This window comes from Podarcis raffonei, chromosome 12, assembly GCF_027172205.1.
Source record: "Podarcis raffonei isolate rPodRaf1 chromosome 12, rPodRaf1.pri, whole genome shotgun sequence".
In the NCBI taxonomy this organism is placed as follows: domain Eukaryota; kingdom Metazoa; phylum Chordata; class Lepidosauria; order Squamata; family Lacertidae; genus Podarcis; species Podarcis raffonei.
In genome coordinates, this window is record NC_070613.1 from 40,456,262 (window position 1) to 40,481,416 (window position 25,155).

The 25,155-nt window shown below is 41.2% G+C and overlaps 1 protein-coding gene across 11 annotated transcripts in view; it reads right to left on the reverse strand.

Annotated features, from left to right (window-relative positions):
• ZNF385D (zinc finger protein 385D) overlaps window positions 1-25,155 on the reverse strand; it is a 551,565-nt gene that overhangs the window by 190,316 nt on the left and 336,094 nt on the right. The gene's annotated exons all lie outside the window — the stretch shown is intronic.

The window sequence follows — 25,155 nt, forward strand, 5'->3', positions numbered from 1 at the left end:
CGTTTCCGTGTGCTACGCTGGCCACGTGACCCAGAAGTGTCTCCGGACAGCGCTGGCCCCCGGCCTCTTAAGTGAGATGGGCGCACAACCCTAGAGTCGGACACGACTGGCCCGTATGGGCAGGGGTACCTTTACCTTTACCTATTTAACAAGACAGTAGAGTACTGCTGCTATCCTGATCCCAATAGACTGAGCAATAAGGAATAAATGAATATAATACTTTCATGGAAACAACACTAAGAATGTAGGGTATTTTAAACAAATAGGCTTGTAGATGGATCCCACTGACTTGCAATAGTGTAACACCTAGCTGTCTCCCACGAGGAAAGCAGATCCATCTGGGCAACTTGGCCTAGAAACCCTCATCCGCTACAACATGATAACAAACAAAGAGTTACGGCAGCTCAAGGATTTTGCTGTTAATATCCATTATTCAGAATCCAGAAGATCCGCATTTACTTCACAACTGATCATAGAAAGACATATTTTTCCATGCCAATTCATAGATTTAAATTTCAAGCATGCTTATACTTGTTGTTGTTGTTATTAAAATTGATTTACAACAACAATTTATTTATACCCCGCCCATCTGGCTAGGTTTCCCCAGCCACTCTGGGCGACTTCCAACAAAATATTAAAATACAATAGTCCGTCAAACATTAAAAGCTTCCCTAAATAGTGCTGCCTTCAGATGTCTGCTAAAAGTCTAGTACAGTGGTACCTCGGGTTACAGACACTTCAGGTTACAGACGCTTCAGGTTACAGACTCCACTAACCCAGAAATAGTACCTCGGGCTAAGAACTTTGCTTCAGGATGAGAACAGAAATTGCGTGGTGGCGACGTGGCAGCAGCGGGAGGCCCCATTAACTAAAGTGGTACCTCAGGTTAAGAACAGTTTCAGGTTAAGAACGGACCTCCGGAACGAATTAATTTCTTAACCCGAGGTACCACTGTAGTTGTTTTTCTCTGACATCTGGTGGGAGGGCGTTCCACAGGGCGGGTGCCACTACCGAGAAGGCCCTCTGCCTGGTTCCCTGTAACTTGGCTTCCTGCAGCGAGGGAACTCAGCTTACTGACTCTTCCTGCTGAGAGCATTGCGTAGCAAAGAGTGTGTAGTTTGTCTATTGAAGCCCCAAAGATGAAAGGACCAAACTACTTGTGGTGGGAAGTTCCATGGTTTTTGTTCCTTACATATTCTTAAAATTAAAATCAGCTGCAAACTAGGAATTGAGGAGGGCAGAATTAATTGGCAGCATGGCTACTCAAGGGAGAGGAGGAATGCAGAAAGAGAAGCTGCTGGGGAGCTGAGAATTTTGACTGGACAAATGAGAGAAAGAGGTATGTAGCCATACTGTTGTTGTTCATTAAACAACAACAACAGGCAGCCTTGAGAAAACTGCAGGATTATTTTTCACAAGTATTTTGGGCCAAAGCTATAACCAGAGGTGCAATTTCGGGGTGGGGGCTTTACAGATGTGTTATAAATAAGTCTCGGTGATGGTAGTATGGATGTGGAAGTAACAAAAATCTTGACTCTCACTATTTGAATAAAACCTTCCGTCTTCTTAAAATGACCTTTTGGATAGAGATAGAATGATGACCTTCTAAGAGACATTTTATTCTAGTATTTCAAAGCAGAACCACAGTTTGTCAGTTATTGATTTTAATTGCAGTTTAGCATTTGTATTGTTAAACTGCCATATCAATACTCTGAACATTCCACTGTACAGTGGTACCTCGCAAGACGAATGCCTCGCAAGACGAAAAACGCGCAAGACGAAAGAGTTTTCTGTTTTTTGAGTCGTTCCGCAAGACGAATTTCCCTATGGGCTTGCTTCGCAAGACGAAACGTCTTGCGAGTTCTTGCGAGTTTGTTTCCTTTTTCTTAAAGCCGCTAAGCTGTTAATAGCCGCTAAGCCGCTAATAGCCGTGCTTCGCAAGACGAAAAAACCGCAAGACGAAGAGACTCGCGGAACGGATTAATTTCGTCTTGCGAGGCACCACTGTATTAGTACTGGGACACAGAAACAAAATATTGTGAGAGGTTGGATTTTCCTGCGAGCTTTTGACCCACATAATTTCAGTAAAATTCCCTTGCAGGAAAATCTACATGGAGTTAAGAAGGGTCTCAAATAGTAAAACAAGCTAAATGACGTCTCAAGAAATCTAACTTTTCTTAGTAAAAAAAACTGCTTGTTGCTGTTGTTGTTGTTGTTGTTGTTGTTAATTCAATAACAAATAGAAGATGATTTTCTGCATTGGCAAAGGGATTAACTAAATGGCCTTTAAGGTTCAGCCTAATCACTATTCTTGTGTTTCATTTGAACTGATTCCCAGAATCCGCAATTCACTCTTCACAATTCACCCCACATTTAAAGCACATCCAGCAAACATTTAAAGAGCATGGGCTTATCCCAGAGTATCCTGGGAAATGTAGTTTGCTTGGAGTACTGGGAATTATAGCTCTGGAAGGGGGCAACTACAGTTGCCAGGATTCTTTGAAGGGAAATCATGAGTTTAAAATGTTTGTTGGGTGTGCTTTAAATATATGCTGTGGATCTGCCCTAAGAGGGTGATGGGAAGTTAATAAACATCCCCCTGGTCCTGATCTTCCCCTCGGGGAATATGAGAGATGATATGCAAGTTAAGGATCTAGTGCAGGGGTCGGCAAGGTTTACCTCACCTGGGCCGGTTCACTCCGGTGGAGATCCCTCTGAGGGCCGGATTGCGTGTGCACGGCTGCGATTTCCAGCGCCTGTGCAGATACGATTTCCGATGTCTGTGTCTGCGCAGATGCAATTTTCGGCATTTGAGCATGTGCAGACATGATTTCCAGCACCGTGGAAGCAAGTCCCTGCGCCGCGTTGCGCCGCTTTAGCGCAGCGCACGGGGACTCACCAAGCAGGCGGCTTGAAGAATAAGAGGAGTTTGGATTTGATATCCCACTTTATCACTACCCTAAGGAGTCTCAAGGGAAGCGGGTGGCGCTGTGGGTTAAACCACAGAGCCTAGGACTTGCTGATCAGAAGGTCGGTGGTTCGAATCCCCGCGACGGGGTGAGCTCCCGATGCTCGGTCCCTGCTCCTGCCAACCTAGCAGTTTGAAAGCACATTAAAGTGCAAGTAGATAAATAGGTACTGCTACGGTGGGAAGGTAAACAGTGTTTCTGTGCGCTGCTCTGGTTCGCCAGAAATGGCTTAGTCATGCTGGCCACATGACCCGGAAGCTGTACGTCGGCTCCCTCAGCCAATAAAGCGAGATGAGCGCTGCAACCCCAGAGTTGGTCATGACTGGACCTAATGGTCAGGGGTCCCTTTACCTTTAAGGAGTCTCAAAGCAGCTAACATTCTCCTTTCCCTCCCTCCCCCACAACAAACACTCTGTAAGGTGAGTGGGGCTGATAGACTTCAGAGAAGTGTGACTAGCCCAAGGTCACCCAACATGTGGTTCAGGGATGGCTTGTGGGCCAGTTAAATGACCCCTGTGGGCCGCTTGTGGTACATGGGCCTTATGTTGCCTACCCCTGATCTAGTGAGCACACACCGCATGCCACAAAGCTTCCACAGAAGGGAACAAAACTGAAAAATACTTCATGTCGCCTGCCTCAGAGGTCTCTTCAAGAAGCGTGTGGAACCACTCTGTAATTATTTCTATGCAGATTCCATACATGCTGTGCAGAGTCATACGGGTCAGTTCTCCCATCCCACATCACTAAAGAAATACTATAGATGAAAATGTCAACCTGTATTTTTAGGTATATAATGGTATATTATTTTCTGGCAGTCATTAGTGAATGCTTCCCCCCCCCCATAAGAAAGCTTGCAAAAGTTGTCAGCTTTCAAACAACAGCTTTGTAATAAATACTCCTGTGCCCTTCAAACAGGCAACATTTTCCAAGCCTTAACACCACATTAAATCATGCTGCCAATAATATCTTTGGGAGGGGAAAAATTGAATTCTTCAGGCTTGAATTTAATTACTTTATGTAAACTAGAAAATGTCCACAATACACTTTGAGCGAACAGCTTATCTTGGCAATTGTTAAATTTTGTTTTGTTTGAAATATTTGCATTTTGATAACTTTGCTCTCCTATACGCGGCATTTATTGATCTTTGTCAGGAACCCATTTTCGGTACACTGTGTTACCTTTATTTTGCATAAAGATTGAACTGGAGCACTTTTCTTATATAGTACTTAAGGTGGGGGTTTTGTTTGCTTTTTAAAAAAAAATGCTTTTCAGAGAATGCAAGATGGAAAATCAGAAAGTCAAAACATAAGACAGATTTGTGGTGTTTTTGCTGCTTTCCTTCGTGTCAGTTGCTTGATAGCGATACCAAAATTGTTCACAGTTCAAAAACACATTTCTGAGGCATGAATACTCACTGCACTCATGAAAGCCCAGATGACAAGAATTGCACTTTATATTTAGAATGTTGGCCTCTTTTTCCAGATAGCAGTATACTAAATGCTATTTGTTCTATTTATTTATTTTTGTTTGAAGTTATCACTACTGGTTTGCAAAAAAGCAGATCAGCGAAATCCTCTCTCTTCCCCCCCCCACCCTCTGCACGCAGAATTCAATGCCAATGAGTGTTACATTGTGGAAACAATGGATGCCCCTCCTTTTATCTGACAGAGCGAAACTAAACTGAAAAGCATTCTGCAATCAAGCAAGCAAGACCTGCCTCCACCTGCACTTAATGGTTGCTCTTGAAATCCATGGCAGAACAATTCTTGTTAGTGAATCTGGAAGGGAATTGCATCAGAAACTTTACACACTCCAGTACATATTTCCAGGAAAACGTATACCTCTTCACATCCTTTCTATTTCTTAAATTCTAGAAAGCTCAGGAAGCAGCTGAAACATGTCAATATAGAGCCTGATGCTTACCAAATCAGTAAATCAGTTTTCCTGGCATGAGTGCGGTGTCCATGGGCAACTATTTTGCACACAACAATATTTTTAAAGAAAGAATACTGAAGTGATTTATCTATTTCAGGGGCAGCTAATAAGGAGGTGCCCTCCAGCTGTTGTTGTTGAATTACAATTCCTATCATTCTTGATCATTGACCATGCTGGCTTGGGCTGATAGAAATTTTATGCTATTAACTTCTGAAGGGCACCATTTGGCTATTCCAGGTGTGTGTGTGTGTGTGTGTGTGTGTGTGATATTCAGCTCTGTTCTACAAGCCCCACATGCCTATGGAACAGCAGTGATTTCTATTAAAATGCTTCCCATTTCCCCCCAAAAGTGACACCCAGAGCGCTAAACTCTTGCCTCAGATTAAAAACAAGAGGGCACCTCAGATAAACAGCATTCATGAAGAATTATCTGGGATGGAATGTGGAAATTTTTATAAGATGAATGCAGCCATGCTGCAAATAGAGTCCAGCTGCATATCGCAGCTGATCTGGCTCCAACAGCTCTCCCAAAAATGGAGCATGGTATATCCCAAAAGGGGACATTTTAAGTACAAAATCACACACGCTTGCACGCTACTATATTTCTGGTGGCTGAAACCACGGAGCTAGCTATTTCAAAGAAAATGTCATTGGATCACTTAGTTGCCATTCTGCAGTTTCTTCAGAAATGGCTTTATTATTCAAAGGAAAGGAGAGAACACACAGTAAGACTATGTACAAAGTCTACTGCAAATATTTTCAGACTGCTATGTTGCTTTGGCAATTTTTCCTATTTAGACATTCCTTTGATGTATAGATTATTCCTCCCACCCCAAATGTTGAGCAACCAAGAAAGCTGCTGCCATTGCTTCACTATTTTTTTACAGGCCTAAATAATAACCAGTCTCTCTGTTTGAACCCCATAATGCCTTGAAAACTGTGCACGTACAGACATCTGAATGCTCTTCAGGAGTCAAACTACTAGACCACTGTTTATTGCTATAATAATAATAATAATAATAATAATAATAATAATAATAATAATAATTTATTATTTATACCCCGCCCATCTGGCTGGGCCTCCCCAGCCACTCTGGGCGGCTTCCAAGAAATAATTGCTGCAGGCATTGGTAGACTTTGGGCTCTCAAACTTCAGTGGTAACCTGTGCAACACTAAAAATTGGCACCCTCTACCAACATTGTTGTGGTGACCCCTGCAGCACAGCAACCAGTGTAGGCACACCGATTGCACAACCCAAAAACCGCCTCTGTTGCATATTCTCTCCACTTCCTTCTCAGGCACAGCTGCAATGAGAACTTTCTGCTTCCATTTTGAAATCACTGCTGCTTGTTGTTCATCTAAACCAGGGCTGAATATAGACATATATAAAAAGCACTGTGAAAATGCTATTTTAAAAAATGTTTTTAAATATATATAGAATTTACCATTAGCTCACCATCGCCATCTAGTGTCACATTTGTATAATGCACTTAAAACACACTTAAACATTATATTTGCAGCTGTATAGCTGAGTCCCAGGACAAAACTGTGATTAATTCTAACTATGGTTTTGTGTCCCTACCCCCACAAACAAGCCAACTACAAACTGGTTTATAAATGTGGAGTATATAAACTAGGACACAGGAGACAAGAACCAAGCAACACAGGAGCCGGATGTGGAGTTTGAAGGGTTGATATTAAGTGTTAGATTCTGATCTACTTAGTTTAGGTGCATCTTAGAGGCTGGTTTGCCATACCTGGAAGGAAGCTGAAATAACTGGATTTGAATGTATGGATTAGAGCTTTAGAAGAGTCTTGAACTGAATGAGATAAGGATATTCATTTTTTTAAAAAACATTTACACTAAAGATATGCAGAAGCTGCAAAAGCATGTACGTGAGCTTTAAGAACTGACACATATCTGTTCAAAATTGCAACATGGAAAAAAATGTGTTCTGTGTAGCTGTGTTATTTTGAGCATCAGATTCTGCCCACAGAATTTACATAAATCTTATTTAAGAATGTATGAGGGAGCTGATGGGTATCAGGCATCAAATAAAGGCCTGTCAAAGAGCTGACTCTCGATAAGGTATGGCAGCCATTGGCTTGGCAAATCTCAATGTGAAAACTCCAGACGATCAATACTGTATTAATCATTTAGTCTCTGCTAGCTGAAAATACACTTCTTCCCAGGGAAAAGCTCTGGCACCTGTCAATATAGCAAATATTGTCACTTTGGAAAAGCAGGCTTAATAATTATGGTAGGAAGCTCTAAATTGAATTAGTAGAAGGAGCTTTGAAATAACTATGGGAATACAGGAGCTTTAACTTCTGTGAGGGTTTTTGCACCAAATGGAGGTCAACGTCCCAAGGAGAAGCAGTGACAGAGGTCTATGGATTCCTAAGTTCTTCAAGCCTTCCGAAGGTTCCAGAAAGATGGGGGGGGGGGACAAGAAAAATGAACAAACATATATTTGCTGTTGTTTATCTCTGCACTGCCTGTTAACGGTTTGTGTATAGGACACATTCACCGCTGCAGTTGCAGGTACCTGTACCTCTTAGGATGAAAATATTACACAAAGCTAGTCAAAAGGTTGCATTTGATGACAGAATAGTTATTGACATGACATGAAAACAGGAAAAGCCCGTCCCATGTTGTCAATTTGCAAAAGCGAAGTTTTACTGCAGCTAACAGGGTGCCATGGGGCAAATGGATGTGACTATCATAAAACGGGGTGAAATATCCTTTTATTAAAAAACAACAACTTGTGTTTTCTTTTTTCCTCTTCAGCATAGAAAGAAATGGGATGCCTATAGACAAAGTTGTTGTAGAAAGTTGTAGTTTCAAAGGCAGTATTGGAAGCATGCCTGTTCAGTGTTTACGCAACTATAGTTTAGTGTCATGTTTTAACCAAGCCAATATATCTTGGGTAGAAGAAAAGGCTGAGGAGTAAACCCTACAGAAATCTAGAGTGGAGTCCCTAAGTCAGTTGGATGGTGCCTTAAACGCCTCCTGCTGGCAACTCCTGCAGCCAAGCTGGTGCCAAACACATTGCTCTGCTTTCCTTTGGACCACATCAGCGAGGCCGAGGGAGAAGGTCTTGTCGTATGGGCAGCCCACCAGGACCTCCATATACGCCCCAATTAGGTCACTCCGGTACTACTAACACAGAAAAATAAAATGCCTCAATACACTGTTAGGATATAGTTTCGTTCCTCCTTAAAAGGGACAGGCATGACTATTGTGTGTCACATGCCTGTTTACATTTCCAGCACAGCCTGCTGGAAACTTCCATTTTGTATATAGCTTTTGTGTTTCTGCTGTTTTGCCAGAGACGAAGGGAAGCAGACATGTTTTCCTTTATTCCTGAACTATGCTGAATAAATGCTGTAAATATGCTTACACATTTCTCTGTCCGCCTCTTCTGCTGTGATAAGATTTACGTACTCTGCTGAGAGAGCATGCATGGGTCTCTAAACGTATCTGAGGCTCGTGTCGCTAATTGATCCTGTTCCAAGGGAGACCGGCTGCCAGCCAATGGCTGGAGGCAGCTAGGGGCCTGCCTGATGCCCCCGTCTCCCCGGCAGTATCCCAACATACACCATCCCACCTGCTTGCAGAGGTGTAGCGGGGGGGGGGGCACTGGGTGCCACACCATGGGGGTGGCACTTACCACCGGGCCTGCAGTGCACCCAAGCCACATGTCTCTCCTGGGAGTGACGCGGTGGCTCAGGCGCCTGCAGGCTCTGCGCTGCCCAAAACGACAGCGTGGGGCTTGGATCCGCCCTCTGCCTCCCACTCAACCACCCTACAGCTGAGGTGGCAGGGAGGCTCCACGCAGCGTGCCCTGCCTGAGCGGCTAGCTACACCGCTGCCTGCCTGACTTTAATAGCATCAGAGGCAGTATATGGTAAAGAACTCATTCATCACTCTCCAGTATTAATTACAGTCCAAGCCAGACTATAACGCTAGGTGTTATAATTCTTGCCTAAAGTATCATCATACATGGACTATATTAAATTAGAAATAGGAAATGGATGGATCAGAGGCTTGTCATCTGACTTCCTGGGTAGTCCGTGATCCCAGGGACCTCTTCATTATTTATTAAGCACACTCAGTCTGTCCCCCACCTCTAGTGCCAACAGCAACAGCAAAACCTCCCTCTTAGTATGCAATGCAGCAGCTCAGCTTCCATTTGCCTGTGTTTGAACTGAGACTCTGGATTCAGCATAGTAGTGGAGGAGAACTGCCAAAGCCTCCGCTAACTGTTCACAGTTGGAAAGTGGGTGTTGCAGACTTGGCTTGTGCCTCAGCCCATACATGAGTAAGTCAACGGGTGGTGCCAATGCTGTTGGATTTGCCTCCCTTGGCTCAGCTCAAAACATAGTCCCTGTGCAGAATTATCTGCTCTCTTCAAAAGGGAGAGCAGAAGAAAAATAGAAAACAATAAGGATCAGGATTTAAAGGTCCCAGGGCAAAGAGGAGGATGTTCTCCTACATATGCTTATAAAAGGCACAAGACAAGTCACCCACTTTGCAACTGTGAACAGCTAGCGGAGGCTTTGGCAGTCCTCTTCCCCTACTACAGTATGTTGAATCCAGAGTCTTAGTTTAAATACAGGCAAATTGAACTAAGTGCATATAGGATCAAAGGCTTAGAGAACTTTCACAAGAGTATATGGTATGAAGGCAAGGACACAATGGCTGTTCAACACCATCCCACTGGCTGTTGCTAGGTACAGATGAAAGCACATTAGCGAAAACAAATCCATTCTCCCCCTCTCACTCTCACTTCATTTTGCACCTTCAAGTGGGGCTAAGGAGCAAAAGAGAAAAGAAGTGCAAAACTAAAACTTACATGAAATTGACTGGAACAAAAGATCAAGAGGCATGCCTGTAGAGTAATTGGCAAACAAACCAAATGTCCCTCCCTGCAAATTTTAGTTCTGCAATTGAGAAAAACATATGATGAAGAGCACCTTGACATTGTTTGAATATCTTCATTGTCTTCATTGTCATAGATGAAGTTAGCATGGATTGTGCAAGGATCCCTTGGCATCTAAAACTTTATATGTATTTTTAGAAAAGGAGGAAGAATTCAGAAAGATGACCCTGGAGATGGGGGAAGGAGGCAGCAGAAGCTGAAGAAACATAGCAGCCACTGAAGGGTGGATATATAGGATTCTCACTCTTTGGAGGGAGGTGTTGGGTTTTCTTTTTTAAAATTTATTGAAAATGACCAGCCATAATAACAAAAACAACTCACCCAATCATAATTTAGCTAACTCTGTTGTGGTATAAACATAGTTACAGATCTAGAGTTAGTGGGTGTTAGAAGATGGTAGAACTTAGATAATATTTGGAGTATTAAAGGAAAGATCCCATGCCAGTGGAAAAACACAGACCAGGGCCTCACCTGGTATTGAGGCCATTAACACAACAAAAGTGTTGATGTCCCATCATAGAGAAATCATTGGGTCTGTGCCTCCAGAGATTGTCAAGGTTATGCAGAGTGATGAAGGCAAAGTTGCAGGAAAATTGCTAACTTTAAAAACCAGCCTTGGAATAGCGAGGGTGAGCAGACTGATGGGGAGGAGTTGCTTGGAGCAGGGCTTTTCTGGGAACAAGAAATAAAAATGGGCAGAACTGGAGGCAGAGGCCATGAGGGGCAGAACCATCTTAGCAGGCTGGGGCAGAGAAACAGAAGTCATGTGCAGGATGCCTTGAATTCCAGTGCTGTGCTGCTGTGGGGAGATGTAGTGCTGTGAACTCTCTTCCTCCAGGTGTATATAGGTGTAAAATATATATTATATCTTAAAGCACTACAGTTGCTGACATGCCTGGATTCCCAATGGAAACACAACCCTTGGTAAGCACCTAGAACCCCCTAGAATCTTGGGTTGGGGGGTGGCATACAACTTCTGCAACAATTTGTTGTACTCCACTCTCAATATCCACAGCAATGCAAGATTCCAAGGAGTTCCACCTGGGGTCTGTGCTTCTTTTCGGACAATGAGGCACAGGGGAGACTGTGGTGTCTTTAAGATATATGGTTTGTTTACACATACATACAACCGGAGCCTACAACTGAGGGAAACACAGCATTCACACCCCTTGAGGTTCTGGCTTCTCTCATAGGCACAGCAACATCCTTGTTCCCTCGTTCTCTCTCTCTCTCTCTCTCTCTCTCTCTCTCTCCAGCCCACAGCTTACTAACTTCATTTTTACATAACTCCTAACTGCCATTCCAAAACTCTCTCTTAAAACACTGGCATTTTAAACTAAACTCTCAGTTGAGGAAGGAAGAAAACCAACTCATTTGCGAATGAGATTCCCCTTTGATCCTTTGTGTTGCCTAGATGGCTCATCTCCAGGCCAACAACTCAAAAGGAAATTATCTGATTTAATTAGCTCTTAACACATGTTTATTTCCTATTAAAAGTGTCTAATACATGGTTAAGGTAGTTTGCCGAACATAGCTTTTCATACATGCTTATTCCAGAAGAATAAAAACGTCTAACACACAGCTCAAATGCACACATGGGCCTAGCCATCGTCTCACACAAGAGACTAGCCTCTCCTAATTTGCTTCTGATGCCTCAAGCCTTAATTAAACTCTAGAATCTACACACTCATAACAATATCTTTCTCTCACACATTCATTCACACCCAGAGAGAGAGCAATGTGATTCTTATTAAGCCAATGGAAGCTGTGCAGAATTTCAGAGGGAAGACTAACTTGTGCTTCCAGGATGGGTTTGCTATTCAAGGAAGAAGAAGAAGAGTTTGGATTTGATATCCCGCTTTATCACTACCCGAAGGAATCTCAAAGCGGCAAACAATCTCCTTTCCCTTCCTCCGACACAACAAACACTCTGTGAGGTGAGTGGGGCTGAGAGACTTCAGAGAAGTGTGACTAGCCCAAGGTCACCCAGCAGTTGCATGTGAAGGAGCGGGGAATCGAACCCGGTTCACCAGATTATGAGTCTAGCGCTCTTAACTACTACACCACACTGGCTCTAGAACTGACTCTACTGGCTCTTGAACCGACATAAGGGGGGAGGGTGGTGTTCCTTTGCTCAAAGGTGGAAGACCTTCACATAAAAGTTCACACAATGAGAGTATAAACAACATTATCAAAACAAGTTTGTAAGCCACTTTTACTGTGTAAACCAGTTGGATAACATTTTGTTTTTTTAAAAAGCATACAAATATTTCAAATTAAATAAGTAAATAATGCTTGAACTCAAGCAACAGCACCAAATCCCAGCTGACTTCTGGGACTGATATTTGTAAAAGCAACTGCCTGGCATACAAGTGGACCTTCTGCTCACAACACTGATCACATGGGCAATGGATTTAGTATGTCACATTCAAATAATACACATTGTTTAAAAATCTTATGGGATAAATCACTATTACTTAACAATAGACCTTAAAGATATTGCGATGGGATTCAGCGTTACAAGATCAGTCCACCTAGTAATCAGGTTCTTCACCCTGGTCCTTATCAGTTCACAGGAAATTATTGTCTGTGGTGGCAAAAGTATTTGCAATAAGTATTACAAGTCCACACACACACAAACTCATGTGAAACCTGAAAGCATGAAAAATGAAGGTATTAGGAAGTATGGTATATTCCCTCAATTTCAATGCAACCACTTATTTTGCTTTTGGCCTACTTTGAAGTGAACATTACCTTCAAAATCTTTTCTGTCAAACTGAAGACATACACGGATGTCAAATTTGCTGCTTGAATCGCCCGAAATGATGACTAAAAAACATTCAGCAGAGTGTAGGTTAGCCAGTATCTAATCTAAATGACATGAAAGTGCTATTTTATGGTCTATAGAAATGGTGCTATTAATTATAGACATTGGAGAAAAAATATTACAAGGTTCTCTAGAGAGAAAAGCAGGGAAAAGATCGCTAAACAGTTATAGTGCTCATGATGTTTCACAACTCTTGCTGCTATAAAGCTAGAAAAATTAGTGGGCTGGGATCAATATTTCACAAATAAAGAATGTGCAAGAGCAGTGTATCTGAAATACAGAGACGTCTGTAAAAGGGTATCTGGAAAATTCTGTTCATTCAACACACACACACATCTCTTTTCTTCCTTTTTAACAATACAGCCTTTTAAGAAAACAACTTAATTTCTGACCCAAGAATGAGGCAGGTAGAAGGATGTGCTCCCTGAGGCAGCAGCAGGGAGAGAAAAACAAATTTAGGGTTGAAATTTCAAGGTACCTCTGTAGGAAAGTTGGGGTGGGGATGAGGTGGTAGACAAACTACAATATTTGTGAAACTAGCTACTCATAATTTTAGTTATAGTGTTTGTCTGTGTCAGGTTGAACTAAAGCAAGTATTCTACATTGGAATCAAATGTGTTGGTATATATGCCTTCTCGTCATTCATCTTTTTGCCATGCATTTTCTATTAGCCTCCATCTATGCCTTCTGTGTTGTTTGACTACAAGAAAGAAGAGTTGTGGCTTTCCATTCCTCGAGGTCTATTGAGCCATAGGTTCCAAGCAACTTTATAAATTTATTTATTTATTTATTATTATTATTATTATTATTATTATTATTATTATTATTATTTATACCCCACCCATCTGGCTGGGTTTCCCCAACCACTCTGGGAGGCTCCCAACAAAACATTAAAAACTTCAAACATTCAACATTCAACATTCAAACATCAAACATTAAAAACTTCCCTAAACAGGGCTGCCTTCAAATGTCTTCTAAAAGTCAGATAGTTGTTTATTTCCTTGACATCTGATGGGAGGGTCTTCCACAGGGCGGGTGTCACTACTGAGAAGGCCCTCTGCCTGGTTCCCTGTAACCTCACTTCACACAGGGAGGGAACTGTCAGAAGGCCCTCAGAGCTAGATCTCAGCAATGGGGGTGGAGATGCTCCTTCAGGAAAAGTGATGTCACTCGCCTTTGAAATTGTCTATCATTTGTCAAGTGATATCATTGGATATTCATTATCTAAGCAAGCAGAATATTGTCCTGAGACTCCCCCTTTCTTTTCTTTCTTTCGCTTACTGTCTTCACCTACTTCCTAATTGGTTCAGAAAAGACTAGATGCTTATTTTCTAAGTGTCTTAAATTGTGTAACAAAAAGACATCAGTATATAAAATACAGTTCTGACAAGTTGGAAACACCCACAGGGCTTTAATCTGAAATGTTGCAGTCCTGTCAAACATATTCAAAATCATAAATACACTAATTATAGTCACCGTGTTATCCAAAAATCAAGCTTTGCTGGTACTCAAATGATTAAAGAAACACTACTTCAGAATGCCTCCCATTGTGCAATAACTACATTTTGGAAGTATATAGTATGACACATGCCAGAATGATAAGGCCATTTATATCTTCAGTGCTTGGTAAATCATAAAACCGAGTAACATTCTAAGTAATTTCTCGAGCATTAAAGCTTTTTAATGACTGAAGAATAGAAGTATGCTAATGAACTAAATCATTTTTGTGTGTACATGCACATTATCTTTCAAACCAGAACCAAATTCCCAACTAAATCTCTGAATATAAATTCTTAGGCTTATGTATGATTATTTTTGTAGTTGTGGTTAAAAATAATAATCTTAGTTTCAGTAAACACTAACTGCTGGTTTTTAAGCTCATTACAGTAGGTGTGCTTATGTTTCTAACAAGTAACTAGTCATTACCGATTTTGCTTACTTTTTGTTTATTTTTATTATCAGAAGATGACCTTGTTTTTAACATGGTTACAATTTAAGATGGTTACAATTTTCAATCAGCAGCTAAGAGAAATGTGCCATTTGTAGAACAGTAGATCTGTCTTGGAAATGGTTTTGCTGCTTTCAGTTACACCTTTTCTTCTCTAAGCTGAGCTCTGAAAAGAAAATATGGTTCTGCAAACTTCAGAAAAAGTTGGCTCTCTCCTTTTTCATCACAACCAAACACAAATTCCACACAGCAGTTAATCAATTGTTTTGAAAACTGTTTCCTTCTTTTAAAAGAAACATTAATTTACACCTGTCATGTAAGAATAAACTAAAAGGGCAGACAGCCCATCTGAAGCTACAAGAAAATGGCTGTAATGCGAGCTGGAACTAAAGTGATTTAGAAATGGTTGTATAGAGTGAATCAATTCTGGGTGACACCATCAGAAAAGGGGGCCACGTAGATGATTTGTATATAGCAGGCACGTCCAACAGGTAGATCATGATCTACCGGTAGATGACTGGACTTCTGTGGTAGATCAATGGTAGATCACTGGCTCCCCCCAAAGAAGCTCAACATCTTTGATCTGAACTCCCAGAAACAGGGCTTTCCTTCCTAAAAAAAACTCAACAACTTTGACCTGAACCCCCCAAAATGGGGTAGATAACTGCCAGTTTTTAACACTGTGAGTAGATCGCAGTCTCTTGGGAGCTGGCCACCCCTGGTATATAGTTTGTTAGCAGAACACTGCAAAGTAAAGCATACCCCACAAGTGTCCTGGAAAAAACGGGACATCCCATTTTCTCATACAAGAGTACGGTGGCCATTTGGGCTCTGATATATTGCCCCCTCAAAAGCAGTTTTTCAGGGTTGCAATCTCGTGTGGCACCCCAAAATATGTGTTTTGGGGCGCTGTGAAAGCACAGCCCTGAAAAAGCATGTCTCATGCAAGTCAAGAGAGCACTGTTGAGAAGATGTGCATCCCAGTTTTGAGGCTCAGTATGTTGGAGGATATGAGTAGAGTTTGTTCCTTCTAATCAGATTTCTGTGGTTCATTTGTAATTCTGCAAATACCCAGCATTCAACCAACTGGAATGCACATGTACAATGAAAATCCCAATGGCAAGAAAGATGAGCACAAACGACAAGAACACAAAGGACTGACTACTCTTCAACGGGGCAATTTCTGCAAGTTTACTCAGAATCAAGTTCCACTGTGTAAGTATGTACAGGTATGTACATACTTTCCAGGTAAGTATGTACAGGATTGCAACATAAACATTAGTACACCCTAATATGTGTGTAGATCAGATCCAAAAAAGACAGTATATGGAGAAAATGTACATCAGAATCCAGTGATCATATATATTGGTCTTCCTGAAGATATCAAAGAGTTAGTACTTATGCAAACCTGAAGGCACTTCTTAAATCCTCACAGATTTTACAGAACAGAAATTTAAGGACAGGAAGATTAAGACAACAGATGACATCTTCCTTGACATGTTTCTGATAATTAGTGTCAAATGCTGTGAAAGGACCATGGCTATCTTACTGTCAGAAGGATCTATGGGATATAGTCAGCTGTCCTCATGCTTGTCTAAATGTAAATGCTAAGCATTCAAGGCACATTGATGTGGGCACACCAAAATACCAGTCACTGAACTTAAATCCCCAAGTTGCTCCTTTTCAGAGATAAAAAATATTAACAGAGAATGAAAGAACAGATCGGTTTTCTTCTATCCCTACTTCTTTCTTACTGGGAGCCCCAAACAAGCGGAAGTGAGCCAAAGTTTCTAGACTGCTTTAGTGGAAAGATAAGTGCATAATTCTGCTGCAAATAGATTTGACATATAGCAATGGCCTCTTTCGCATGTCATGGTAAGCCAAACTATTGCTTACCAGGACCATGCAAAAGTACTGGTTCCTGGATAGGAGGTTGTACCTGCTCTACCTCCTCCTGGTCCTTTCAGCACAATGCAAGTTAAGCCAAGGTTTGGCTTAATGTATCACCTGAACTCAAGATGGTGGCTGAGGTTTCTCCTCCTTAACCACAATTCATAACCACAGGACAAAGTTTGGCTACATATTGTGATTAAGGAGGAGAGATATTACACACAATCCGAGGACCAGAGAGGAGCAAAGTGGATGGATGATTAGTACCATCACCCTAATGATCCATTGCTATTTTCTTTTCTTTTCATACATACATATATATACAGTGGTACCTCAGGTTAAGAACTTAATTCGTTCTGGAGGTCCGTTCTTAACCTGAAACTGTTCTTAACCTGAGGTACCACTTTAGCTAATGGGGCCTCCCGCTGCTGCCATGCAATTTCTGTTCTCATCCTGAAGCAAAGTTCTTAACCCAAGGTACTATTTCTGGATTAGTGGAGTCTGTGACCTGAAGCGTCTGTAACCCGAGGTACCACTGTATGTGTGTGTGTGTATATATACATATGTATATATCTATCTCTATCTCTATCTATATCTATCTATCTATCATCTATCTATCTATGGAGTACTAATAAATACAGAAAGATGAAATGTAGGGTTGGATTCAGTTGTCATTTCTCTTGTCAATAGTATGACAGCACAGCAAACACCCAAGGTTTTCATCTGAAAGTGAAATTCAAGATCCCATTACTATAAGTACAGAACCATCTGCTGGATATGACAAATGTCAGCTGGTCATTTCCCCCCTCTGTGCCAAGAGTGGTCTATTCAAATTATGTGTTCGCTACATAAAATGGTAGAGGTGAGGAAATGCAGCACACAAGCACAAATGCAGCCATTTGTTTGGAAGATTCAATTACATCTCTTCCAGACAGAACCTGATTTGCTATCATCCCCACTGACACACTTTCATATTGTAGAGCCTGAAATTTACAGTAAGTGCTTTACCCTCTTTCTTTCTACACACCAAACCGGAGGACTTTCAGCCACTTCAAAAGCGCAGAGTCAAAATCTGTGTTTAAGTTACTGACATCGTCTAATAAATCATGCAAAGCACTCAAAGCCCTTGGGGTTGTTTGCAGAGAAGATGCAATGCTTACAGTTACATGTCTGGTCTGATTCAGAGTGCATATTACGTTTAATGTATGGTACAGACGCATAAAGCATTCAGGGGATGGCAGTCACATCTAATGAAAATACTCTCTGGGTATATAAAGCTAGATACTGTGCTATGAAGATGCATGTTTGTAGTCACTTGCACCCAGAAAATATACTCCTGTGTGTGTATATGAAAATACCAAGCTATGACACAGATAAGTCGCACCTTTACAGCAGTACATAACATACAGTACATAACTTATAAATCTGCAGTGCTGGGAGGAGAAAGGCCATCATCCAAGCCACTCCCCACAGAAGCCACTGTGTTGCTCAGACCTCAGCGCAACACAGGCACAAAACAGAAGTGATTAAGCAACAGTCCCACACCAAGGCATCTTCAGATAAAATATTTCTAGCCATTGACAGACAGCAGAGTTTGTACAGAGGTAAGTAAACTTCCACATTACTTTGAATTCTACACTATACAAAATGGAAAGGTGCATTTAATGCGAAGTTGAAAACCAATATAAATGCACCAATTAGTGGTGCAACCTGAAATCAGTGTATGACCTAGCAGAGACTTTTAAAATTCAAAATATTTGTGAATTATGGTACTTGTGATTTACAACCAAACAACATACAGAATCACATAGGTCACACCATGTATTTAAAGGACATGGCTTTCCCATGAGGATTATCTGCTCAAACACTGTTAATAAATGCAGATTTTGTGACTTTAGCACCAACCAGACTTTTCTTACCCCCCACCCCTTAGCAACCTTATAAAGAGCTCTGGAGAACTTGAAAGCTTGTTCACTATTTTGAGATGTTTTGGTTGATCTTGATAAAGGTACTGCCTGACTGTAGTCTAGTTTTAGTAATCTATGAACTCAAAGTTATAGCATAGATGTACATAACACCATGTAAGTTGGTGCTGATACATCCCATCCAGGAACCTCACCAAAATGCTTGACGGGTTGCACCTCTGCAGGCACATACCTGCACAGGTGGTGGGATTGTCCCAAAACCCAACCCTTTTGGACAGCAGTCCTACAAGAAATATGCAAAAGAACTAAACAGGTATTAGAAGCCACCCCACAACCGGCCCTATTGAATATTTTCCAAGACAATGAGGCACACTCACACTATAAATAGCTTATAACCGACCCACTCTCAGCAGCCAGAAGCATCATAGCTAGACACTGGAGGGACCTGTCAGGAATGAACATGGACCACTGGTACCAAACTGTATGGGAAACAGCCTTTCTAGAAAAGCTAACCATCAAACTGAAACTAGCAGGGGGACAAATAAAAGAGGATGCCCTCACCCCAGTGTGGCTCCCCTTATTACACATAGCCCTACAAGGCAACAGGAACCCACTGACAGCATGCAAATCAATATGACTAACTTGACCCAACAACTCCTGCCCTCATACATGCAAACCAAACTCACTGCAGTCAACGGAAGGCAACCAACCATGCTCTGGGCCCCCTAATCTCTCTCAATGTCAATGAAAATGAAAACTTATAAATGAATAGAAAAGAACCTACCCAAGTGACGCCGACACAAAAACCTCACACATACACTATGTAAAAGAATGAAAGTTCTCTACCTCCTTCTCCCCACCTCTTCTCCCCCAACCTTATACTGTATACAACATTAAAGTCTTGCATCGAATATAACTGATCTGTAGAAAAGAATTGATAATCTGAAAAGAAAAACGATGTATGTACTTTTATAACCCAGGAAAATCTTTAATAAAAACAATTTTTTAAAGTTACATTATACTCATTGTGCACAAAAATGATGCCCTAATAAGGTGACCGTGTGTCTTGCTTCACAGAGGATAATCCGCTTTTTGAAGAGCTATCTGGCCTAAGTTTGGTTTCAGGACAAAAAACTGTAGGAAGGGACAGAAGGAGACTTGAAGTTGACCATAAAGAGTTAATAACAGGACAGCAGGCTGAGCAGACAATATAGGTCACTTGCTCACAGTCTTAACTACTATAGTGAGATGAATCATAGTCCGACTTGAACTATAGTAATTATTTCTAAATTTTCATCTATTCATTTAGATTAACTCATGCAGATTTTATGCACATCTGTGTGCTCATTTGTCCTCTTTTTAAGAGATGCATTTTCTCCCTTATGGCAACATGTTAAATGGTCAATCTGGGCCCAATCTAAACACACACACCAATCAGCGGTTTCGCAAGGAAGTGAGACTGGGACAATCCAGCTCTTCTCACTCCCTCTCCCAAACAGCTGATTGGCACTATTCAGAGATTTTAACCTCAGTATTTTGCAGCTCCAGCTGGTAAATTGGGATGCGGAGTCGCATGCATAGCTGCTGTTTGTGGTGTGATTTCCCATCCCACCAGGGATACACACATGGAGGAAACCTCTATCTGCATGTGTATATCCAATTGAATTAGGGCAGGCACCCCCAAACTTAGTCCTCCAGCTGTGTTGGACTACAGTTCCCATCATCCCTGACCACTGGTCCTGTTAGCTAGGGATGATGGGAGTTGTAGTCCCAAAACAGCTGGAGGGCCGAGTTTGGGGATGCCTGAATTAGGGCAACGGTGAAGAAGTGGTTTATTATACTTTGCCTATTGAGCATTGCTTATAGATATCCAACCTAATTTCAAAGCTCAAGTTTGGACCTATATAGCCTTCCATGGGTTTCAAGGGCCAACTCTTTTCCATATTAAGCTACCCTGAGATCATTATCTGAGGCCCTTCTCAGAGGGTAGCAGCAAGAGAACGGGTCTTTTCTGTGGCAGCTTCCTGCTTATGCAATGCTTTCCCCAGCCATGGTATAGTGTGGGTTGCCACGGCACGTTGTCACACGGAGGGGAGGGAAACAAAGTACAGTCATACCTCGGGTTGAATGTGCTTCAGGTTGAGTGCTTTCGGGTTGCGCTCTGCGGCAACCCAGAAGTAACACAGCACGTTACTTCAAGGTTTCGCCGCTTGCGCAGACACTCAAAATGACGTCACGCGTGGAAACGGCAAAACACAACCCGCGCAGATGCACCGTCGCATCTTACGTTCTATTCAGGATGTGAACGGGGCTCCGGAACGGATCCCGTTTGCATCCCGAGGTACTACTGTACACATGTGCATTCAACTGCCTAATGGCATCCATGTCACCCTGAGATCACAGTTGCAGAAATAAGAAAATACGGGTAAGAGTCATTCCATTGTCTGGAGAGGTCATTCCCAAGTTCACATGGGAAACCTTTCAACGGAACCCAGCAAACAAAACGTGCAGCTTTATTGAGGCAGACCAGATGTTGAAATTTTGCACTCCTAACAATTTTGCACCTGGGCCAACTGTCCTTTGCCCCCCCCCCACACTCTACACCCCAGGAAGCTCATCTGGTGCCAACACTGTCCCCTTTCCAGTGCCTTTTTTTTCCTGCCAGGCATTTCAACAATAATGGCTGCGCTTTGCTGGCTGACTTTGGTGTTCATATTGCTGTTGGCTGGTGTGTTTTTGGTACATATATATTTAGTGATATTTAAAATGAACACTTTATTTGTACTGTTTAGTGGATACGTAATTATCGCTTTTTATAAATTGCTTCAGGACTTCCTTTGTGATTCTTGTAAATGACGGGCAATTTTAATAAACTATTATCTGGTAACACATCTGGTAATCATCATCTGTAACAAATGCATTTTTCATTTATTACAAAAACCTTTATGAATATAAATAGGATAAACAAACACAGTGCAGCCATACATGTCTACTCAAAAGAAATTCTGAGTTTGATGGGGCTTACTCCAAGGTAAGAGGGTGTAGCATTGCACCTTAACTGAAACTATTCTGGGGTTGCCATATTTCAAGAGGTAAAGATCTGGACACAAAAAGTTGTTGGGCCCCTCCACCACTGCCAGGCCAGAGCCCCCCACACCATATCCCAAGCCTGAACCAGATCCCGGGTCACCCATGCCAGAGCCAGAACCCAGGTTGCCTGAGCCAGGGCCTGGACTACAGTCTCCCAAGCACAGAAAAAGAATTTTAAATCCAAAATCCAGGACATTTGCTTTAAAATGTAACTCCCACCCCCTGGATGGGCATGTAGGGCCCCCCAAAAAAGGACATGTCTGAGAATTTCCGGACATATAGCAACCCTAAACTATGCGAAAGAAGCATTTTTTTAAAAAAAAAAAACCTATCACAGCAAATACTGTCATTCTAAGCACATAATTCAGTGATAAAATCTTTCATTGAAAACGCTCTTTTTTGAATGTTGGGAAAAAAATATGCTTTCCCTGGCAGCTTACAAGTACAGTGTCATCTTCAAAGACAACGGAGCTTTCTCAGTGGGGAAAGAAGAAAATTAATTTGATTTAATTAAAACTAAGAAACACTAGCAAAGGGCCCCTTGCTCTTTTTGCTCTCCTGTAAAGTCTCCTCATTGACCTCTAGGCCATGGAGTGTTAATTCGGTTTCAGTGCAAGCTAGTTTAAAATTTGCATGCATAAAAATGGATCATCATATGCAAATCCTAGAAGTACCAACCTAATACTGCTGAAGGTTTTTGTTTTGTTTTGTTACTTCATCTCACTTTTGCACGGATCTTGAAACAGTGTGGCAGACTGAAAAAGACAAATAGTATTGTTGGAAAATAGATAATCCTGCCTGCCTGCTTCCTTGGTGGGATTTGATGCTTGATACATTGACATTGATCCATGTGTTTTTCCACAGAACCCTGGAAATATCCCTCTGGCTCTTGAGCAGCGCAGAGTTAAGCTCAACTCTTTTTCTTCTGTTTGCCCCTTGGCAAATACTACTGTTTCCAGCTCAGAAAATATGTGCGCAGATGTGCGTTTGCAAAAGGGTTAAGGGTTCATTTCAGCCTGGATCACCAACCAACATTTGTGAAACACAGAATACATGATATGAAGCACAATGTGTGCATTTTATGTCCATGCAACAATGAAATGCACTTTATTTCTTCCGTTATGCTTTGTGCTCCTTTAGAATATATGGTGGAATGTAGACATTATCCGTTAAGGAAATAACCAGTGTGCAATAGACTGGAGTTAGAATTAGTACACAATTTATTCAGGTTCCAAGATACAGCAGCACAGCAAGTTGACATAACACTGTGTTACTTGCCCTAGAGGCATCAATTCCAATTTGCCTTGGATAATAAATAAATTTGGTCAAGTCATCTAGAGCTGTGCATGAGTAAACATATTCAAATGTGGATTTCCCCCCCCATAATGCAGAAATGGCTTCATGAATTATAGGCTATTTTTGTAAAAGCAAATGTTCTCTCCCTTACTGAATATGCAGTGCACATTGAAATAATAAATATATAGCATATATAACATATATTGTATTTACTTGTTGTTGCAGTGGTGGATCAAGAGCTTAAGGAAGAAACGTGCTCATTGTACATTCACAGTCCATTCCTTTTTTTGTGAATCAGGGTCAGAAATGTGTCAGGAAAACATTCACTCTGTATAATATGGAGCCAGAATACTCACATTCGGAATCTTGACTGAAATGTATTGAAATGAGCTAAGCCTCATTTCACAAAATTAGGCTGTAATCATTCCTTCTCATCAATATTATCTTCCTGGTTGTTGGCTCCCTCCCCCGCTATTATTATTTTACTTCTTAAACTCTTCTGCAGAAATAAACTATGCAGCATTGTATCAATACATTTAAGAGCTGGTCTCCAGACCTGAATGGAATTTTAAAGTGCTACCAGAAAATTAATACGGCAAACTAATATAGCTAATTATTGCTTGTTACAACAGCATGGTGCTAATAACGCCATGGTTGCAGGTTAGATCTCCATATGGGATAGCTGCATATTCCTGCATTGCAGAGGGTTGGACTAGATGATCCTCAGGATCCCGTCCAACTCTACAATTCTATTATTAATATAGCAGTATCGTTATTTTTTCCATATTTAACAAATTAACTGTGAATATATGCAATAAATACCATTTGGTAATACGTTCATGAACAAAATTACTTCATGGCTAGAGCATATTTCTTGGAATCTCTTGATTTCTGTACTTGCTCTTTTGGTTGCAGTCATCGGACACCCACCTTTCCAAAAGAGTGGACTCACCGCTTCTTTCCCCTAGGGCATGAAAGACTATCTCAAATAATGTCAACAGCTGAATGACATGAAACTGCACCTCAATAACTGTTTCTTTAGAAGCACTCTGTAAATGGGCTTGCTCATGCCTGCAAGCCCCTTGGAGTTCTGCCAGTCAGGCCATCTTACGAAGCTACCAAAGGCAAAGCAAATTCAAAAAGTGAGAAGACCTAGGAACATTTGGGTGGTCTTTTATTCAGATGCAAATAAGCAAAGGATATCAAGCTAGAAAATGATATGACATTGTTGGCACTGCTGCTATTTGTTTAGTTAGTGGTGTGTGTGTGTGTGTGTGTGTGTGTGTGTGTGAATAATGCATACCAGAGAGGTGGGGAAGAAGAGGACTAAGTAGTCATGAATGAACTTCCATTATCTTGCCTCAGAATTTTCTGAGTTTTCCTACACAATGCTTAAAAAAACAAAAACAACTCAAGTATTTTCAAGATTGGCTTGAGAACATTGGTAAGGAGTGGCTGCAGTCCTCCCTTTGCTGTCAAGCAAAAGATTCCTGACTCTAGAGAAGTAGTATGGCAGCAGCATGGGCTCCCCCCCAAAAACAGAAGTGGTCTTGCTGGAAAAGACACTCCTTGTCCTATCAAAGAAGCACGGGACCTGCATTTCTTCTAATTCCCAATTTTAACATGCTCAATAGTTCTTTGACCTGCTACCTGTTTCACCTATTCAGTTATTATTCTTTTAAAAACAATTCCACATTCCTTCTTAACTTAAACGAGACTTTTGTCCCATTACACACTTTCTAAAATATTTAATCTTTCTATACATCATCAAAACAACCTAATCCTAAATTACTGAAACATTTGTCACTCATTTGACTTTTGGAGACAAATAGTATACATTATAAGAAATGATAGGGATAAAAAGGGGACTTGGCCCAATGTTGATTTTATTTAATTGGATTGGGGAGGACATTCCAAAAGAAATGGAATATTTAATAAGGAAATTAAGAATGTCAGCAAAAATTGTGTGAGTGTGTAATTGGCAAAATCAAATTCTTTCTATATGGTAATGTTAGAGCTTGCCCAAAATGGACAAATATTAACAGACTTTATCCCTAGGAGAAGAAGTGGCATTCAGAATGTTAGACTTGTTGAGTGGTGGTCATTTAAAAAATATATTAGAACAGAAAACATGTTAATGTAACGCTTGACAGGATTTTGTTTTTGTAAGCATATTTTTTAACTGTATGTTAATAATGATTTACAAACTGCAAAAACAAGGAAATTTGTCACACGAATTCTACATAGAATTTACTGCAGAGATTGGCACCACCTGCTCAATCCATCAGTATATACTCACTTGTCTTCCTTCTACAGTATATCTGATA